Source organism: Hylaeus volcanicus, unplaced genomic scaffold (assembly GCF_026283585.1).
Source record: "Hylaeus volcanicus isolate JK05 unplaced genomic scaffold, UHH_iyHylVolc1.0_haploid 12095, whole genome shotgun sequence".
NCBI lineage: Eukaryota > Metazoa > Arthropoda > Insecta > Hymenoptera > Colletidae > Hylaeus > Hylaeus volcanicus.
Genome location: NW_026533077.1, coordinates 3,829 through 7,656, shown reverse-complemented (window position 1 = coordinate 7,656; position 3,828 = coordinate 3,829).

Sequence of the window (3,828 nt, the reverse complement as noted above, 5' to 3'; positions counted from 1 at the left end):
AAGTTGTATAAAGTTGTGTGTAGTTCGTAGCAAATTGGTACAAAATTATTTAATGAATAATGAGTTACAAGTATTAGAAGTAACGGTTCCTTCAATCGTAAAGGAAATTTCGTAGGCATCAACAAGTGTTCGAGGACCCCCAAACGAAGGTATGCCGCCCACCCGCGCTTCAAAGGGGCTGGGCAAAGGGGACCTGAAGGTGTCGTCGCGAACGCCGACAGAATTGTACGTCACTTCAGTTGAAAACGTCGAAGAGTGAGTGACCTTGAAGTGATATTATATATTTAAGGTAATTAATTAAGTATACTGACAAGACATCGCGAAATGTGCACCGAATTCTGTAATCAGGATTTTTTTCTGTGTAAAGAAACATATGTAGAACAATCCGTGAAAGTAGAAACGCGCAACTCTCTGTCGTTTTCGAAAAATAAATGTTTAAATGTGGGTGGAGTGTCAAGTTGCAAAATGAATATTTTGCCCTGGTCGCAGTTCGATCCCGGTAGGAGACACTTATTTTTTTACGTTTTGTTATGGAAACTACTTTTTTATATATAAAGATTATTTTAATAAAATATCGTGTAATTTTTATGTTTCTTATCGCATTGAAAAGGGAGTTAGGATGTGGAAAAGAGTTTCTAGAAGCTTTTATACAAATTATTTACAGCGTAAATTTTACATTTTTATTCTTAGAGTAGGACAAATGATAATTACACTGTGTTGGCGAATCAACGTTCGCATTTCGCACCGACCGTGATCGTAACTCTGAGGTGTGCCGTTACCGATTGCGGCAGCACCTCCCGGGCTCTCTTTGTACACGCAGCGCTCTCACCACGCGGTAGCCAGCATGCCGCATGGGAGACGCCATTACGAGTTTACGTTACGCACGTGTTACACGCGTCTATCGCAGTTCGCAATTTTCTTACTATTCTCATTGTATTACATTCTCAGTTCACTCAGTATATAAGTCCGCGCTTGTGTTTACTCACAACAGAATATCATTTAGATATTCTGTTTGTTCGAGATATTGTATAAATTCTGTGTCTGCTTTTGGTTTTTGTTGCTCTTCGTACCACGTGCTCTTTAGTGACCACACGGTATTTTTTGTATATATTTTCCTGTGCGCTGTCCAATTGACAATAAACATTCTTATGAAAAAACCTGGTGTTTGCCAAACGTTCTCAGAAAACTCAGACCACGCTAACTCTAACACACTGTAAATAATTTTTATAAAAGCTTGTAGAAACTCTTTTCCACATCCTGACTTCCTCTTCAATGCGATACAAAACATAAAAATTACACGATATTTTATTAAAATAATCTTTGTATATAAAAAAGTAGTTTCCATAACAAAACGTAAAAAAATAAGTGTCTCCTACCGGGATCGAACCGCGACCAGGGCAAAATATTCACTTCGCAACTTGACATTCCACCGACTGCGCCACGATGCTTCTATAACATCCCCAATACGGGTACGGTCGACATTCGTCAATCGAAATTTAGATATTTTTAAAAATTTATTTCTCGAAAACGAGAGAGAGTTGCGCGTTCCTACTTTTAGAGATTGTTCTGCATACCCTTCTTTACATAGGAAAAAATTCTGATTAAATAATTCGGTGCACACTTCGCGTGCGTATGTTATTAAATAATTGAAACTTTGTTTGAATATCGACATAGTATACAATCTAATATTCTTTTTTGTTTTCATTACAGAATGAGCAGCCTGGAGGAAGGTATGATTACTTATTTATAGTAATTGAACAATAATGTAGAAACTTTATATTAATCTTTATTTCTTTTTCCAACAGTTACATACGGCATTGAGCGATTGTCGTTCGACCAACGGATCTACCATGAATTTATAAATCCAATGGCGGTTCTAATGGTACCGGTGGGACCATCCGCAGTGGCCGCACCACCACCAGCCTTCGCGGCGGCCGTGCAGCAACCGCAACGCGAGAATGTGGTACGTTTAAAAATAATCCATAACCAAACTTATGTCAATAATTTTGTATTAGTACTTAAAATTAATATATTCCGTTATACTAGTTTCAAACAGACGCCGAAGAAGAAGGGAGGCAGGACAAAATTTGCTGACGCAGCCCCTACCTTCAAAAAGACAATCCCAGCCGCAACCGCAACACGAGAGGCGGCAGGGGCCGGTAAACAAATATATTAGTATTACGCAACGTTTTTAAAAAAATAAAATAAAATATGGGTAAAATTATCAAGTATATATTACCTTAATTTGTGTTTCCTATATACACCCTAGTCCAGAGGTTCCCCAACTTTTTAGACCCGCTGTTCTCTTAGTATACAGATTACACTATCCAACAAATTTAAACGTTTCTTAAATTCCGCGATATCCACTAGGTGATCCTTATAGGGTCCCTCGTCCTAAATACGAATTTAAAAGTGAAATTGCTCCATCACTCTTAGTTTTCAAGAAATACGAGATTTTGTAAAAACGGTCGATTTTGAAAGAAAACGTAGTATTACTTGAAAGCTACGAACGCTAGAAAGTTCTATTTAGTCTCAAAAGATAGAGGAGTATTTTCTGAGTATGAAGACACATTCCTTTAGAATTATCTGCTCTTTTGAATGCCTGTAAATGAACACCGAAATTCAAAAAGGTGATGGCGTGAGTTTTTCACGAAATACATTTGTATTTTAATGAAAAGTGATTCACCTAGCTCGAATTTACACTACGTTATCAGATTCTGCAAACATTTCTGAAGAGAAAACCACCCACGGCAAATGTTGGAACGATTTCTAATCCATACGGTTTGACAAAACGTCAACTCGGAACGCATGAACGGTGTTTTGCCGCTGTACAACCATTGCTCGGTATTTTTTGGTCAGGCAGGGCCGTCGCTATGGGATTCGCCTAATTGGCGCCACGGGTTATCGCTTTTTATATTACATTTACATGTTCCAGATAAGTAATTCTTCATTTTTAACATTTCCTTCATACTGGAACTCAACAAAACGGAGACAATTTTCCACTGTTCAAATATTAATCATTAATTTCCCGTTTTTGTATCTTCAATTATTCGACTTTTGTTAATTTTGTATTGAGCAACCTTTACTTAAATCTAAATTGAATTATTTAACAATTAATTCAATCTATAATTGTATATTTTGTTGTTAATTTTTAATGAAAACTGCTACCTAATAAATTTCTCTTTAGAGCAGAGTTTACTCCCCAAACACTAACTTAAATAAAAAAAGATTAAAGTACCGAAGGATAGAAACATTAAGCTTTAAAATGATTTTCTATTCGTCAATGTGGGGTGAATTTGAATGAAGTTACGAGAATTTGATGGTTATTATTCAAGCACGAGGCGACGATTGTGTAGAACGCTTGACGACGACCCTGATTCACGATATAAGGCGAGCGAAGCCTGCGCGCCGGCAAACAGAATTCGTGCGTTCTAAATTAATATTTTCTGGATCTGTACGAACTAGAAAGCATTCCAACATTTGCCGCGGGTGGTTTTCTCTTCAGAAATGTTTGCAGAATCAGATAACATAGTGTAAATTCGAGCTAAGTGAATAACTTTTCATTGAAATACAAATGTATTTCGTGAAAAATTCACGCCATCACCTTTTTGAATTTCGGTGTTCATTTACAGGCATTCAAAAGAGCAGATAATTCTAAAGGAGTATGTCTTCATACTCAGAAAACACTCCTCCATCTTTTAAGACTAAATAGAACTTTCTAGCGTTCGTAATTTTCAAGTAGTACTACGTTTTCTCTCAAAATCGACCGTTTTTACAAAATCTCGTATTTCTTGAAAACTAAGAGTGATGGAGCAATTTCACTTTCAT